This window comes from Pollicipes pollicipes, unplaced genomic scaffold (genome assembly GCF_011947565.3).
Source record: "Pollicipes pollicipes isolate AB1234 unplaced genomic scaffold, Ppol_2.1 Scaffold_7261;HRSCAF=8764_pilon_pilon_pilon, whole genome shotgun sequence".
In the NCBI taxonomy this organism is placed as follows: domain Eukaryota; kingdom Metazoa; phylum Arthropoda; class Thecostraca; order Pollicipedomorpha; family Pollicipedidae; genus Pollicipes; species Pollicipes pollicipes.
In genome coordinates, this window is record NW_023597054.1 from 63,960,058 (window position 1) to 63,976,594 (window position 16,537).

Sequence of the window (16,537 nt, forward strand, 5' to 3'; positions counted from 1 at the left end):
CGGTGCCGCCGGCGCCGCTGGCCGACTGGCCCCGGCCACGCCGGGGCAGCCGTGTCCGGCGACCGTGACGGTGTGTGCGGTGACGGCGCGGGCAGGTTCGAGCAGCTGGTGCAGCTGGTGACGATGATCGGCGACAAGGGCGAGCTGCCGATCGCCATGGCGCTAGCCAGCGTGGTCACCACCAATCAGATGGTGAGGCCGCCGCCGGCGGATGGCGTGCTGCGGCCGGCTGCCGCCCGCCTGGTCTTCGGCGGGACCGGCCCGGGCCTCGGTCAGCCTGTGAGCCGCCGTCAGGCTGCGTTCGAGTTATGTTTGTAACCTCCTGCTGACTATCGACGGCAGCTCAGTGGACTGACCCCCTGTACCTTCTCTATGTTGGGGTCTTGTGTACACGTTGTGTGACCTCTAGGCCTTCAGTTGTCGTCTCCGCGGAGTGCTGATAGTTCAGTTGTCACCCTGGATGTTTTGGAAACCTTACGTACGTGGTCGGATTCCCCACGGTGCCCACATTCCCTTCCAGGCTTAGAGGCACGCCGTTCAGCCCCAGGGGTGCCGGTAGTGTAGCGGTTAACGCGTCTGCGCTAACCACTGCGCGTCTGGGAAACCAGAGGTACGGGGTTCGATTCCCCGCGGTGCCCGCCCTTCCTGCCAGGGTGGGAGGCAGGTGACGCCATATAGCCTCAGCAGCTGAGTGCGTCGTAAAGCCCCAATGACACACAAAGCCCCAGTACCGCACGGACGTCCTATGGCCGTGCGGGGGGAGCCATGCTGACCCTGCGTGACCTCTTTGTCGATCGATGTGTGCCATGTGCGGACTGGGGCCCCCTGAACAGCCCTGACCGAGCGGGCCGTGTCGTGCCGTCGCTGGCCGAGCCGTGCTGTGCCGTGCCGTCGCTGACAGGGGCAGCCGCGTCGTGCTGTCGCTGACCAATCTGGCCGTGCCGTACCGTCGCTAACCGAGCCGACCGTGCCGACGCTGACCGAGCCGACCGTGCCGACGCTGACCGAGCAGACCGTGCCGACGCTGACCGAGCCGGCTGTGATCGCAGGACGAGCTGGCGCGCGTCTTCGTCACGCTGTTCGACGCCAAACACCTGCTGCCGCAACTGTTGTGGAACATGTTCTACAAGGAGGTGGAGATCACCGACTGCATGCAGACCCTGCTGCGCGGCAACTCGCTCGGCTCCAAGATCATGGCGTTCTGCTTCAAGATCTACGGCACCAGCTACCTGCACAACATGCTCGAGCCGCTCATCAAGGGTGCGTCCGGCTCCCCGTCCGGTCGTGCGCGTGCTTAGAGCCGCCGCGACGTTGTAACATGTATGTCTGCGACGTCGCAGTGATGTTTGATGCTCGTGCGCCTCTTGTGAGGGCGTGAGATATTGTCACGCATACTGTGGTACGCGCCTTACCTGGTGAAGTTATCTGCGGCAAGGATGGTTGGTGTGCGCTTGGTAGTGAATCTTGTTTATGACTTACAGATACAAACAGCGAAGAGTTCCGTTATTTGTATCGTGACGGGAGAGGGGTGTGACTCCAGTGGACAGACCGGAGAGGGACAGCCCTGTGTGTGTGTCTTCCACCGTTGTCCTGCCATGTCCGTGTTGATGCCGCGTTGGTGACAGCGTTCGGATGGTTCGTTTGACCGCGTTTTCGCCGACAGACCTGATGAGTGAACCGAACAAGCGGTACGAGGTCGACCCGTCCCGGCTGGAGGGCGCCGAGACGGTCGACGACAACAGGAGCAACCTCATGGAGCTGACGCAGAAGGTGTTCAACGGCATCATCTCGTCGGCGGACAGGTGCGGACCGGCCCGCCGGCTGTGCCGCGGTCGTGACTGGCGGCTGGCGGCGTCCGCTGGCTTTCGCGCTGCGTCCTGATGGGACGACTGCAGTGACGCCGTGGCTGTGCCCGGCGTCCCGGTGCCCGCTGGCTGACCCGTGTGCCCGGCGTCCCGGTGCCCGCTGGCTGACCCTTATGTCCGGCGTCCCCGTACCCGCTGGCTGGCCCGTGTGCCCGTCCCGGTACCCGCTGGCTGTCCCGTGTGCCCGTCCCGATACCCGCCGGCTGATCCGTGTTTGGACCGACAGGTTCCCGTCGCAGCTGCGCATCATGTGCCACTGCCTGTACCAGGTGCTCAGCAAGCGGTTCCCGCAGTTCCCGCAGAACAACATCGGCGCCGTGGGCACGGTCATCTTCCTGCGCTTCATCAACCCGGCCATTGGTAGGTGGCGCCGGCGGCGTCGCCGTCCGCGCGAGCTGCGGACGCTCGGCTGCCGAGGGCGCGGTGCGCTCCGGGCGGACGAGTGGCGGCCGGTACAGAGTGATCGTGGCGGGGGTGGGGAGGGGGGGGGGGGAGGAGGGGAAGAGGCGCTCCCCATCCGAACAGTCGGCTGTGTGCTGTCTTTGGCTACAGGCCCGGGGGACGCGGCGTTGTCTGACTGGCAGGGGCTATGTCCCGCCGCCAGCTGGCGCCGCCCGCCGCTGCCACTCTGTAGGGCTGCTGGGCTGGCCGCGCTGTCCATGTTGGTGACGTCGCCGACGGCTGACGCGCCTCCTGCCCGCGGTCGCCAGTGACGCCGTACGAGATGGGCATCGTGGACCGGCAGCCAGGCCCCCAGATCAAGCGCGGACTCATGCTCATGTCAAAGATCCTGCAGAGCATCGCCAACCCACGTCGAGTTCAGCAAAGAACAGCACATGCTCGCCTTCAACGACTTCCTGCGCAGCAACTTCGAGGCCGGCAGGCGGTGGGTGATGTTTGCGCGCGGCGGACGAGCGCTCTGGATGAATCAGTGGTAGCTTGGTCCGCGTATGTGATGTCGGCTATACGTTGTGTGTACAAACACGTATTTGCTGGCTGCTGTGGAGCGTTGGAAGAGTTTGCCATAAAAAGGGGTGCACAATGTGTTGTGACTTGTGCAACTTGCAGATAAATACATTGTGTACCTCAGGACGGCGTTGTCGTTACAGGCATGCCTATGTCGTGCGGGGCAGACTGGTACCGGCATGTGCTTCGTCAGGTTCTTCATCCAGATCGCGTCCGACTGCGAGACGGTGGACCAGGCGAGCCACTCCATCTCGTTCATCAGCGACGCCAACGTGTTGGCGCTGCAACCGGCTGCTCTGGAACCATCAGGAGAAGATCGGTCAGTTGGGCGCTTAGTGCGGTCCGGTCCGGTCCGTGTCCGTGTCCGTGTCCGTGTCCGTGTCCGTGTCCGTGTCCGTGTCCGTGTCCGTGCCCGTGTCCGTGTCCGGCACGAGGTGTCGTGTCGGGCCTTAGAGCTGCAGAGACGCGACGCTGGCCTTGAAGCAGCGATGGAACGGGATGCCCGAACTGGATCGCTTTGTGTCGGTAGTCACAGTATGCAGCCCACATAATTACCCTTCAAATACCGCGTGTTGCCAATACCGCCGTTGTGATGTCAGCAGCTGCGGATGAATTATCACACAACTCTATCCCAATTGTCGAACGTGGCCTGGCGCCGCACCCCCGCGGCGTTGCCAGCGCCGCACCTCGAGTGTCCCGATCCCGGCGGCCGGATGCGGCCCGTCCAGCACGCCTCTGACCTGCGGCCGCCGGTGCCGGCAGGCGAGTACCTGTCGAGCAGCCGGGACCACAAGGCGGTGGGCCGGCGGCCGTTCGACAAGATGGCCACCCTGCTGGCGTACCTGGGGCCGCCTGAGCACAAGCCGCTCGACTCGCAGTGAGTGGGGGGACGTCCGGCGGCGCGGCCGGCCCGAGGCTGCTCCGGCCTGGCCCAGAGGGGACGGGCGGCCTGGGTTACCTCTTCCGTGAGTGGGGCGGCGTCCGGCGGGCGCTGCCGGCCCGAGGCTGCTCCGGCCTGGCCCAGAGGGGACGGGCGGCCTGGGTTACCTCTTCCGTGAGTGGGGCGGCGTCCGGCGGCGCTGCCGGGCCGAGGCTGCTCCGGCCTGGCCCAGAGGGGACGGGCGGCCTGGGTTACCAGCTCCGGACCCCTGGCAGTGAGAAGGCTGGTAGGGTGGACAACGTTCACCACGTGCCACGTTGGGATTGCGTTGGGTACACATTGTGGATGAGAAGATTTGTCGTTTACGTGATAATTGTTTTAAGCAGTGCTATGGTGAAGCATCAGTCCTTTCGACGGTAGCAACATCGCTTTCCAGAGAGCGTCATGTAAATGCATCGGCTGCTTATCCACGATGCCTCTGTCAGTTCACGTACGTTCGCTGGACGAGCTGTAACTGCCTGCGGACGGCGGCAGGTGGAACAGCATGGACATGACGAGCACCATGTTCGAGGAGGTCATGTCCAAGCACAACATGCACGAGAAGGACGAGTTCAAGTGCATCAAGAACCTCAGCATATTCTACCAGGCGGGCACGTCCAAGGCCGGCAACCCGGTCTTCTACTATATCGCCAGGCGATACAAGTCAGTGTCGATGACCACACCAGCGGCCACCTGCCTTGGGGCAAACGTCGGAGTGGATTATTTTCCCACAGTGAACAATGGGGACTTACTTCTTCATGCAGTCACCGATCCAGTGAAAGGATTTGTTGACGCGAACATAACGGTCGTCGCCATGAGTGTTTGTTTTGTCAGAGTTCCGGACTTCCAGTGTTTGCCTTTGTCAGGGTAACTGCTCTTGGGCTAGTGCGGGCTATGCGGGATGCTGGACGCCAGGTGTTTTCCTCTTGTGCGTCTGCCTCGGTCAGCAGTCAACACCAGCAGCTCTGTTGTCACGTCTGGTGGTGCCCAGGATCGGGGAGACGAACGGCGACCTGCTGATCTACCACGTGATCCTGACGCTGAAGCCGTACTACCACAAGCCGTTCGAGCTGGTGGTCGACTTCACGCACATATGCAGCGAGAACCGGTTCAGGTGCGTGAGGCGCCGGCCTCCCGCCGCGCTCCCGGGGCCGCCCCGCCGACGCCCCCGTCTGAGACCGTCGGCCGGGGCGAGCAGTCCGGATGGTAGCGCCGGCCGGCTGTGCTGACGGGTGGTGGTGATGGCCTCGGCTCCTGTTGCGGCCGTGATAGGCAAGGTGGGCAGTGGGCCGTCAGCGGCTCCAGTGTGCGGGCCTGCCACCGCCGCGGTAGCTAAGCTGTGGAGCCAGCGGTGCGGCCGGCCACTCGCCGCCGGCGATCGTCTGTGAGACCACGTGACGCGCCTCGTCGTGACCCCCCCCCCCCCCTCCCCCCCCCCCCTGTGACACCCGTGACACGCCCCCCACCCTCCTGGCCGCAGGACCGAGTTCCTGCAGAAGTGGTTCGTCGTGCTGCCCCAGGTGGCCTACGAGAACATCCACTGGGCCTACATCTACAACGCCAACTCGTGGGTACGCGAGTACACAAAGTACCACGACCGCATCTTGGCGCCGCTCAAGGTAAGCGCGCATCGGACCGCCGGACTGATCAGGCGCCCAGCTGCCCGTCGGGACGCGTGCTTATCTGTTGGACAATGGTGCCGGAATAACTAACGGCTCTGCAATGCTTGGAAATACGCGATCGTGTCATTTATGCTCTTCTCGTTTGTGGGAAGGAGCGCAGGTCCTGATGCTCTGTGTTCATGTCATGACGTTCTTTCCGCAGAACAACAAGAAGATCGTGTTCCTGGACACGCCGAGCCGACTGAACGACTTCATCGAGCCGGAGCAGCAGAAGCTGCCGGCCACCACGCTGGCGCTAGAGGACGACCTTAAAGTGTTCAACAACGCGCTCAAGCTCTCGCACAAGGACACCAAGGTCGCCATCAAGGTACGGCTCCGACGGCCGCCCTTCTGCCCTACGGGCTGGGTCCATGTTGTGCGACGGACGCGATGCGAGAGTGCCCTTAGGCGAAAACTAGGTCATAGTTGGAGCTATGCTGGATCGTCTGCATCAGATGTCCAGTTGGGGAGCTCGGGTCGAGCCTGGCATGCGGTATTGAACACTCAATCATGGCGATCGCGTATGTCTTGGTCATGGGTAAGTGAACTGATGCCGGTCTCCCCCGCGCGCCACAGTAGTCCGCATCTGACCCGTGTCGCGGCGGTGTTGGTCAGCGTTGCTATCCGCATCCCCACGCGTCACCGAGCGGCGACCGCTCACCTCCCCCGCACGCCGCCAGGTGGGACCCAACGCCATCCAGGTGACCTCCACCGAGAAGAACAAGGTGCTCTCGCACTCGGTGCTGCTCAACGACGTGTACAACGCCTCGGAGATCGAGGAGGTCTGCCTGGTGGACGACAACCAGTTCACGCTGACCATAGCCAACGAGTCGGGCCCGCTCAGCTTCATCCACATCGACTGCGACAGCATCGTGTCGGCCATCCTGCACATCCGCAAGCGATACGAGCTCAGCCAGCCGGTCAGTGGCGGCGGGACGCTGCTGCGCGAGCGAGGGCGGGGCACCGGTCTGGTGAGGGCGAAGTTCTCGACGTCGCCGGTGTCAGTGTCGGGAGCAGGGTTGGAGCGGTCCCGAGGAGCGATGCCTAGGTCGTGGTCTGAAGCGTCTGGCCTGATGAATATTAGTCTAGTAGTGACTCGGTGACGTTTAGCGTGGCCATGGGCCAATCTATGGGAGTGTCGGCGTTAGTCGTGCGGGAGCGGTCATCTCACTACAGTCGAACCCAGCCTGGCTCAGTTTCAGCCTGGCGCAGTTTCAAGCCAGCGGCGGCGCTGTCATTAGATTGGGCCGGCCCTCTCGTCCGTCGTAGACCAAACGCTTGCCGGCTACCGTCTACGCCAGCTCCCCGCCGCCGTTCGTCGCACTTGTGTCATCCGCCGCGCTTGTTTCATCCGCCGCGCTTGTCTCATCCGCCGCGCCTGTCCGCCAGGTGTCGGCGCCGGTGCACCAGAAGATTCGGCCCAAGGACGTGCCGGGCACGCTGCTCAACATGGCCCTGCTGAACCTGGGCTCGCAGGACCCCAACCTGCGCACGGCCGCCTACAACCTGCTCTGCGCGCTCACGCAGCATTTCGACCTCAAGATCGAGGGCCAGCTGCTCGAGACCTCAGGTGGGTGCATCCTCGGCGTGTCTGGGCAGAAGGACCACGAGTTGGTGCTGTTGTGACGGGCATGTCACGGGGTATTCCTGGGTGCTGAAAGTGCTGTGTTTCGGGTAGGATTCGGGAGGGACCTGAGAGGATTGACCTGGCTCGTTTCAGTTACCATCTTTGGGAAGGACTTCATCCAGACTGCAACGAATTGCTTCGTGGTGTCGTAGTGTTTACAATTATGTTCAGATATCACTTGCTCACAACCTGAAGGGCTGTTCTGTATGTTAGATCGGCGATTATCTCGAGTTACCTTGCCAGGGTTGACGACCGCTCGCTGCCAGTTGACCTCACACGTAGTCTCGTCTGCCGGCCAGGTCTCTGCATACCGTCCAACAACACCATTTTCATCAAGTCGGTGAGCGAGAAGCTGGCGCAAACGAGCCGCACCTGACGCTCGAGTTCCTCAACGAGTGCATCCAGGGCTTCCGGCAATCGAGCATCGAGCATAAACACCTGTGCCTGGAATATATGACGCCCTGGCTGCCCAACCTGACCAAGTGAGTCGGCCGCACCGGCCGAGGCCGCCACTTGTGGGGTTGTGTGCACGAGGCTCGCAGAGATGTCCCAGTGGTGAAGCTCGCCACCCGTCGGGTCCATCTCGCCGTCAAAGCGGCGGTGTTCAAGTGCAGATAACAGTCCGGCCGCAACGAAACAGTGAGATGGGAGCGTCCTTGTCAGTCCATGTATGTGGACTAATGATTGCTGCATGGCCAATATCGTGTGAGTGTGGGACGACGCGTCACCGGTGTCTGCCTTGATGTGGCGCTGAACCGGCCGGTGTCTGCCCTGATGTGGCGCTGGACGGGCCGGTGTCTGCCCTGATGTGGCGCTGGACCGGCCGGTGTCTGCCCTGATGCGGCGCTGGACGGGCCGGTGTCTGCCCTGATGTGGCGCTGGACCGGCCGGTTGTCTGCCCCCGATGTGGCGCTGGACGGGCCGGTGTCTGCCCTGATGTGGCGCTGGACCGGCCGGTGTCTGCCCTGATGTGGCACTGGACGGGCCGGTGTCTGCCCTGATGTGGCGCTGGACCGGCCGGTGTCTGCCCTGATGTGGCGCTGGACAGACCGGTGTCTGTCTTGGTGTGGCGCTGGACAGACCGGTGTCTGTCCTGATGTGGCACTGGACCGGCCGGTGTCGGGCCTCGTCCGGCTCATCAGTCCAGCCCTGGGCGGCGCCGATCCCTGACAGCGGGCCGGCGCGCCGCCAGGTTCTGCAAGACCTCAGAGGATGGCACCAAACGGCAGCTGGAGGACACCAAGCGGCAGAAGGTGGCGCTGATCCTGGACCGGCTCATCACGCTCACCATCGAGGAGGAGGAGATGTACCCCTCCATCCAGGCCAAGATCTGGGGCAGCATCGGACAGGTACGGCAGAGGCCATGCACCCCTCCATCCAGACCAAATTTTTCCGGGTTGTGCAGCACTTGCTCATTATCACAGTGTGGCTGGGATCTCCCGCAGACGTCTCACATGGTCACCATGATGCTGGACGGGCTCATCTCGCTCTGACACCCCATCACCTGTGTGCTATCGATGACGTCCGTCAGGGGCCAGCTGTCTCCGGACGCTGACACTCCGTCGCTCGTGTCCCCACCCCCGCAGGTGTCCGACCTGATCGACATGGTACTGGACGCCTTCATCCAGCGCTCAGTGACGGGCGGTCTGGGCTCGATCCAGGCCGAGATCATGGCCGACACGACCGTGGCGCTCGTCTCACCCAATGTCCAGCTGGTGGCCAAGAAGGTCATAGGACGACTCTGCACGGTGCGTTGACGGCGGCCGGCGGGAGGGCCGACCGCGCTCGGGGTGGCGCGAGATGAGGTGGGGTGGGGGAGGGGGAGGGGGGACGGGGGACGGATTGCTTCGATTCTCAAGCGTTGAGCTATGTGGCGCCTACCTGTGGACCGGGTGATGTGGTTGAGCGCTGGTTGAGTAGCCCGGCCTCTATTCAGGTTGGTTGTGCTCGCGTCGGCATGTCGGTTGTGCTGCTCAGGCGTGTTGTGTGTGTTATACCTTTGGATCGTGCGCTTCTGTCATTTTTCAATGGTCGACGGAGTATTTTCACACCTATCTCACATATAACATGACTTAAGTCCGCAGCATAGTGTAACGACAGGTTTTGGCCACGGCACTTCTTATCTGGTGTGGATGGAACGGTTTTGTTGGTTGGTGCCGCCAGGTTGTGATGAAGACGTGCACTTCGCCGACGGCGCGACTGGAGGACCACATGAACTGGGCCGAAATCGCTATCCTGGCGCGCTACCTGCTGATGCTGTCCTTCAACAACCGGCTGGACGTGTCGCACCACCTGCCGTACCTGCTGCACCTGGCCACGCTGCTCGTCTGCATGGGCCCGCTCAGTCTGCGCGCCAGCACGCACGGCATGGTCATCAACATCATCCACTCGCTGTGTACCTGCACGCAGCCGGTGTTCTCCGGTGAGGAGGAGCGGCGCCCGCTCGATGCTCGAGGGAGGCGGCAATTCTCTGGGGATTTAGGGTTATGTGAGGATTCTGTGGCGGTTTATCACAAGGTCTTGGTTTGTGAACGAGGTCGCTTTAGCTGTTCCTTCACTGGACGGAGAGTACTGTGTTGCGGGGCCGGACGCTGTGGGGTCATGTGCATCCCGGCAAGAACGTCCGGATAGTCTCAGCGAAGTCTAGGGCTTACGAAGCGTCCTGTTTTCTGACGTGCATTCATCAGTCGCGTCAACTTCAGAAGATGTGCGGCGTTGCGGCCATGTCTTCTGTGAACGTCCCTTGATCGTGTCGTGACTCTCTGTGACGCCGTCCGCCCCGCTTCGCCTCGCCAGAGGACACACAGCGCGTGCTGCGCCTGAGCCTGGACGAGTTCTCGCTGTCCAAGTTCTACCAGCTGTTCGGCATCAAGCTGCACAACGCCAAGTCGGCGGCCGTCACCGCCTTCCGCATGAACTTCAAGAGCCCCGGCGAGCGGTGGCTGAGGTGCGTGGCCGCGTGTCCGAGCCGACGGCGGCGTGTGTGCTTCTCTGCTGATCCAGGTCGGGGTCCGAGTGTGGGTGCCTTGTAACGCCTGGGCGAGCCTCTCGCTTGGTGGCGTGCGGCTTGGAGCTAGTCCACTCGCGGGTGGGTGGTCGCGGCCGGCGGCCCCGCCATTCTGCGTGCGTGCGTGCGTGTGCGCGCGCCCCACGTGGGTCCCCGCCCCTCGGCACTGCTCTGACGCACCGCTGACCGCCTCCGCCTGCGCGGCAGGGCGCCGGACCGTTCAACGCTGTCGGCGGCTGACCGTGAGACGCTGCCGCTCTCCTCGCTGGAGACGGTGACGGACGCGCTGCTGGAGATCATGGAGGCCTGCATGCGCGACATCCCCGACTGCGACTGGCTCGATGTGTGGAAGGACCTGGCCAAGAGCTTCGCCTTCCGCTACAACCCGGCGCTGCAGCCGCGTTCGCTCATCGTCTTCGGCTGCATCAGTGAGCAGACGCCGTCGGGCCGCGGACAGAGGCCACGACGGCGTAGGGCACCGCCTGTGCAGGACCCGGCGACCGGCCGACCGGTCTTGAATGTGATGCCCTGCTTGTGTGGTGCGTGATGCTGCGATGCTGCCTGCGCTGGCTCGCGTTTTGTGTGCCGGTCTGGACGTGCTGCGTCTGTTGTCTGCTGACGACGTCAAGCCAGTTCATACCGTCTCCGCCTCGGCGAAGACCGCGTCGTTCGGGTGGCGGCGCCGCACCTGTGTGTGACCCCTCGCGTTTTTATCAGGCCGCTCCATCACCGACTACGACATCAAGCAGCTGCTGCGGATCCTGGTGAAGGCGCTGGAGCGGTTCACCGACATGACGCTGATCGAGGCCATCATCATGTGCCTGACGCGCGTGCAGCCCCAGCTGCGGGCGGTGAGTCGACAGAGCCGTCCGCCGGGGGTGGCTCGCGCTGGGCGGGCCGGGGGTCGTTCTGCCGGTGGTGGGCATTCAAGCTGCCTTCTTGTTTAGTGTCACAATCAACAGATTACAAGAAAACAGATTGTTGCGTTAGGCGCGTTTGCCTCCAGGTCAAGGGCGTTCGAGTGGTGTTGGGTGACCACGTGCGCGGGTGACGTGGAAAATTGCAGTCGCGCCGCGTTGCGTTGCGTTCCGCCTCATCATCGGTGGCTTGCTGGCGTGCCGCAGGAGTCGCCGATCCACCAGGCGTTGTTCTGGGTGGCCATCTCGGTGCTGCAGCTGGACGAGAAGTCGCTGTACGCGTGCGGCCTGGCGCTGCTCGAGCAGAACCTGCACACGCTGGACGCGCACGGCATCTTCGACCAGGAGGTCAGCCGCGTGTGCCAGCTCGCCCCGCGCGCGCGGCGGTCGCAGTGTGCGGAGCCGCGTTCGCCTGTAGCCGCGGCGTCTGTAACACGGGGCGTCGTCAGCTGTGCGCGCCAGTTGACTCGCACGGCGGACCGCACCGCGGTACTGAGGTTGTCGTGCCGATGTGGTCCCGCTCCCGCGTCGGCCCGGACTGCCGGGTGGACGGAAGGAAACGGTCGTATTCCCCATCGGCTCGCGACGGCAGTCGTGCTCACTCTGTTGCCGGGTATCCATGACGCGTCGAGGCGCGATAACCCTCGCTACCGGCCGAGACTCACCACCTCGCCATCGCGCGTCCGTTTGGCCGCAGGCGTGTTTGGCGTAGCTCGACATCACCCCGTGACTGTGCGTGCATGTGCCCAGACCCAATATGGCTGACCCGGTGTGGCGTGCCGCCGGCCGGCGCGATCTGACCCTCGTGACGGCGCCGTGTCGGCAGAGCCTGGAGGAGGTGATGATGTCGGCTCGGGAGCCGCTGGAGTGGTACTTCAAGCTGCTCGACCAGTCAGTCGGACTCAGCTTCAAAGGTAGGGCAGCGCTGTCTTCCACTTCGTAGATAATGCGATGGGTTTGAGACGAAACTGTCGGAGCCATGTCAAATGGATGGTGTGCTGGCCGTATGCGTGTGGCGGAAAATGCGTCGCCATGCGTGATGTGTGTCTCGCACTTAATACGGCCGTCGCGGTCAAGCATTCTGCGCCGTTTTCCGGCGTTGCGTTGCTGCCTTTTAGAGGCTACAAATGGCTTCAGGTAGGTGGCCGTTCTGACGGGGCGTGACATGAAGACCACCCAGCGCTGCTGGCCGGCCGGCTAACAGCCCGGCTCCTCCCTCTCCTCCCTCAGCCAACTTCCACTTCGCGCTGGTGGGCCACCTGATGAAGGGGTTCCGGCATCCGGACTGCACGACCGTCTCGCGCACCTCGTGGATCCTGACGCTGCTGCTCAACATCGTGGCCAAGCCCCACGGCCGCGACAAGTTCGAGGTCACGCAGGAGAACATCGCCTACATGACGGGTGGGTCAGGTCGCCCAGGGTGACAGCGCGGACGGGACAGGTCGGGCAGAGGTCAGCCGGCACAGCATCGCCTGCGTGACGAGACGGACGTGCCTCAAGTCAGCCTCGCCCACATGGCGGGTCACGCAGGGGTCACTCGCAAGGTCATTTTCGATGCGCGGCTGGCATAGAGCGACCAGTCCCTGTGCCGGTGGGGCGTGTTTTGTGACAGGGCTGAGGGAAGGACTCGTGGGGAGACCCTTTGTGTTGTCCGGTTACTCTGTGACACCATATCTCGCGGGGCCACCTGGTCGGGTCCTGTGAACGGACCGTATACAAGCGGGCATCGTCCCATGTCGTAGCCTCGCGGTATGGCTACGCGACGCCTCCCAGCACGACTCCGGGAGCAGGCGTCGCTGCGTTGGTTGGTCAGGTGGTTGGTGGTTGGATTGGTTGGTCTTGTGATGTAGCCACCAGCTTGGCTGTTGTCTGATCGCCAGGCCGGCGGGTCGGTTGTTGGTTGTCTGGTGATGGCAGTTCTGTTTTGTCGGTGGGTGGTCTCTGTATGTGGTGTGGCGGTCGTGTTCGCTGGTGGCGGCGGCCTGCGCCGTCGGCCGCGCCGTGACGCCCGCAGCGCTGGTGGTGTCTGTCAGTCTGTCAGCCGCGGTCACGGCGGCCTTCCCTCATGTGACCCGCAGCGCTGGGGGTGTCTGTCAGTCTGTCAGCCGCGCTTACGGCGGCCGTCCCTCATCTGACCCGCAGCGCTGGTGTCCGTGTCGGAGGAGGTGCGCTCACGCTGCCACCTCAAGTTCTCCGTGGACCGGGTGCTCTCCAAGGCCAGCTCGGTGGAGAGCTTCGCCGTTGACCTGCACCTGAACCTGAGCCTCCTCCAGCAGCAGGTGAGAGGGCGCACCGCGCTCGTCGCCCTGACGCCAGCCTCCTCGAGTCCCGCTGAGTTCTGCGACGGCCTGACGTGGCTCGGAACGCTGTGGATGGCAGTGCGGTGGCAGGGATGAGGCGGTCAGAGGGCGGGCCGGGGGTATTTGGATCCTGCAGAATAGCGCGTGGTCACCCGTGGGGCACCATGGCTTTCGCAAGGCACGCAATTCCTGCCTTACTTCCGTACTATGAAAGATTAGCGCGCTCGAAAAACACCAATCATCACCATCAAAAGGTCCGGGCCGCGTTTGCATGTGCAGTGCTCGTGTTGGTTGCGGAAGTGTACTGCACATCGATTTCCTTGGTCTGTGACCAACTGCTGCGCCTCGCCTTCAGCCCGGCGTGTCGTTAATGGTGATGTTCCGTGGGCATCTGCCTCCGACTGTTCCGCCGTCACACCGTGACCGTCACCGCCTGCGACGTAACCCGTCGTCGCTGGGCAGGGCGCCTCGGACGCCAAGCAGTCGAGCAGCTCGGCCTCGCCCAACCACGTGACGCCGGGCTCGTCGGGCGGCTCGAGCCCGGCGCTGCGCGAGGACGGCACGCCGGCCGGCCAGCCGCGCGCCGCCGCCGCCCAGCGCGCCGCCTGGGACCGGCTCGAGACGGGCCTGGAGGCGGCGCTAGCGGCGCGGCCGGCACCGCCGCGCGCCGGCCCGCCCCCGGCGCTGCAGGTGAGGCGGGGCTGGGGAGCGGCCTGTCTGCGGGGCCGAAGCGCAGTTCGGGCGGCCGGTGGGGCGGTCACGGGAGAGAATCACGAACGGCACGCGCGGCCACTGGAACGGCTAGAGGTCTTGACGTTGGGCCAGGCTGCTGTCATGCTGGGTATCGGGGTGTCGCTGCGAGGCGGGTCACTTCAGATCAGTGCACGTCATGCATGCACCATGCGCCGACCCGTCGGGAGTCTGACCGGTCGACGCCTCGTCCTCGTCCGCATCTGCCGTGACGTCTATCTGCCTCTCTGCCATGTCCGCTTTGGCAGTGTCTGCCGTGCTGGGTCCGTGCCATGTCCGCGTCCGCCACAACCGTGTCCGCTCCGCCCCCGTGCGTCACTCCCGCGCCTGCTGCTCAGGCGGGCCTGAAGGCAGCTCGGGATAGCGGCGACGAGGGCAAGGCCTGGCGCAGCCTGGACCTGGAGTCGCAGCAGCTGTGCCAGCCGCACCGGCCCGTCTTCAAGACGCAGCGCTCCTCGTCCGTGCCCACGCCATCTGTCAAGAAGGAGGTGCACCTGCAGGCAGCTCTGCACAAGGTGCGTCCGCCCGGCGACAGCTGCGCTGTGTCCAGCTGTCGCCCGTCGCTGGCGTAGACTACTGTTTTGCAGATGGAATGGTGCAGATCAGGGTCCGGTTCTGGGGTTGGAGCTGAGCGCGGTGGTGAGTGGTAGGAAACAGCTGCAGTATAGCGGCCGGGGAAAGTCGTGCGGCGATTGTACTCGCGTCCCGCTCACCCCCTCGCTGTCGCTGCGGGGGCCGCCGGTATGCGGATGGTCACTGACCTGCCGTTGCCGCCGTGTGTTGTGTGTAGTCGTCTCCGCCCCGCCGACAGCGTCCGCCGTTCCGGCTGGAGCCGGCGCGTGACGTCACTCCCGACCTTGACGTCACCCCCGCCCTTCGTGTCACCCCCGCCGGCTCGACGTCACTTCCGCCCCTGACGTTACTGTCGTGCGGGCAGCTGGAGACGGCGTCCATGCCGAGTAAGGAGCGATCGGCGCGCGTCTCGGTCAGCAACGAGAACAACCTGCTGCTGGAGCCGGAGGTGCTGACCGACCCGCAGATCCAGGTGCTGGCGCTGACCGTGCTGGCCACGCTGGTGAAGCACTCGACGGACGGCGCCGAGACGCGCGTGCTCTACGAGTACCTGGCGGAGGCGTCCGTCGTCTTCCCCAAGGTGTTCCCCGTCATGTGAGTTGAGCGGCGGTAGGGGCGCCGAGAGCGGGTGGCCGGTGGACGGGCTCGTGGCTCGAGGTGGGCTCGCTGTGGGAGCAGTTTCCGCCGTCTTTGCAGTGATATAGCATGCTGTACCCAAGATGGCTTGAGGAAAGGTCCGGCAGCCTGAATAATACAGCGAGCGTGTTCCCGTGTCAAGTCATAAATGCCGTCGAGATAGCCGGCAGTTTAGACTGTCTGTCGTCGTGTATCACGATATGCCCTGGCATGTGGTTAGCGGACCGTTGGCCGTTGTCGCTCACCACCATTGCTACCATGGTCACCTTCGATAAGGAGCGGTCAGCAGCCGCCATGAGGCTCCTCCCGCCCGGACGCCGTGAGGCAGATGCTCCTGGACTGTTCCGGTGGAGGTTCGGAGCATCCTGCTGACTAGACCGGCACCGTCCGCAGCCACTGTCTGCTGGACGCCAAGATCAACCAGGTGCTGTCCAACTGCTACGACAAGGTGATCCTGACCTGCGTGCAGTGCATCATCCAGAACATGATCGCCACCGAACACGAGACGGTGTCGCAGCAGCTGCACTCGATCCAGGCGTACGGCTTCGGCGGCCTGTGGCGCTTCGCCGGGCCCTTCACCAAGGTGAGCGGCCAGCCGCCGGGGCCGGGGCGGCGCGCCGTCGATGGACGCCGCGGCCGCGCGGCTCTGCCGGACCGCCGACCGGGGGAGGGGCAGCAGTGTGCAGTGGCGTACTCTGCGCTGGCCGCACGCGCCACGGCGTAACGCTGGACTGCGAGCCGAGCTCACGCGTTGCCGGCCTCAGTCGGGCGGGCCGATCTCGCTCGCGCGGGATGTGTGGTCGCTCTGAGCGTGTCCGTGATCACGAGCGGCGTGTGACGGCGCGGCGGCCATCAGAAGGTGTGCCGCACCCCGCCGCCTCTCAGCCACGTGACAGCTGTGCCGGCTCCTGACGCGGCGCGCCTCCCCGCCGACAGTCGACCAGCACGGGCGTGAACGCCGAGCTGTTCCGCAACTGTCTGGAGGCGATGGTGGAGACGTGCTGGTCGGCTGGCGACCACGAGCCGGACCAGCTGCCCGCCTGTCCGTCGCTGCTGTCCGTGTCGTCCACGGTCAACGCGTCCAGCTCGCTCTCCAGCCCCACCGTCGGCTCGCCCACCGAGAAAGGTGGGTACCGCGCTCGGTGCTGGGAAAGGGGTGCTGGGCTTGGTGCTGGGAAGGAGGTACCGGGCTCGGTGCTGGGAAGGGGTACCACGTTCGGTGCTGGGAATATATCCCCAGTACTGCGCGTGATACTAGGAAGGGGGGGGGGGATGTGCCGTGCTCGGTGCTGGGAAGGTGGGTACCTCACTCGGTT

The 16,537-nt window shown here is 64.2% G+C and overlaps 1 pseudogene across 1 annotated transcript in view; it reads left to right on the top strand.

Moving 5' to 3' along the window:
• The window catches only part of LOC119111732 (neurofibromin-like), a 37,688-nt pseudogene that overhangs the window by 19,972 nt on the left and 1,179 nt on the right, over positions 1-16,537 (top strand). Inside the window, exons 26-54 of the transcript XR_005095597.1 lie at positions 96-192; positions 1,050-1,260; positions 1,664-1,802; positions 2,092-2,225; positions 2,576-2,751; positions 3,025-3,150; positions 3,594-3,708; positions 4,246-4,413; positions 4,742-4,864; positions 5,231-5,369; positions 5,575-5,739; positions 6,092-6,331; positions 6,801-6,981; positions 7,338-7,520; positions 8,231-8,387; positions 8,625-8,786; positions 9,202-9,460; positions 9,835-9,985; positions 10,253-10,473; positions 10,763-10,896; positions 11,170-11,310; positions 11,789-11,876; positions 12,193-12,363; positions 13,105-13,241; positions 13,725-13,838; positions 14,351-14,527; positions 14,950-15,179; positions 15,615-15,804; positions 16,158-16,347. The product of XR_005095597.1 is annotated as a neurofibromin-like (transcript). The remainder of the gene's footprint in view (positions 1-95; positions 193-1,049; positions 1,261-1,663; positions 1,803-2,091; positions 2,226-2,575; positions 2,752-3,024; positions 3,151-3,593; positions 3,709-4,245; positions 4,414-4,741; positions 4,865-5,230; positions 5,370-5,574; positions 5,740-6,091; positions 6,332-6,800; positions 6,982-7,337; positions 7,521-8,230; positions 8,388-8,624; positions 8,787-9,201; positions 9,461-9,834; positions 9,986-10,252; positions 10,474-10,762; positions 10,897-11,169; positions 11,311-11,788; positions 11,877-12,192; positions 12,364-13,104; positions 13,242-13,724; positions 13,839-14,350; positions 14,528-14,949; positions 15,180-15,614; positions 15,805-16,157; positions 16,348-16,537) is intronic.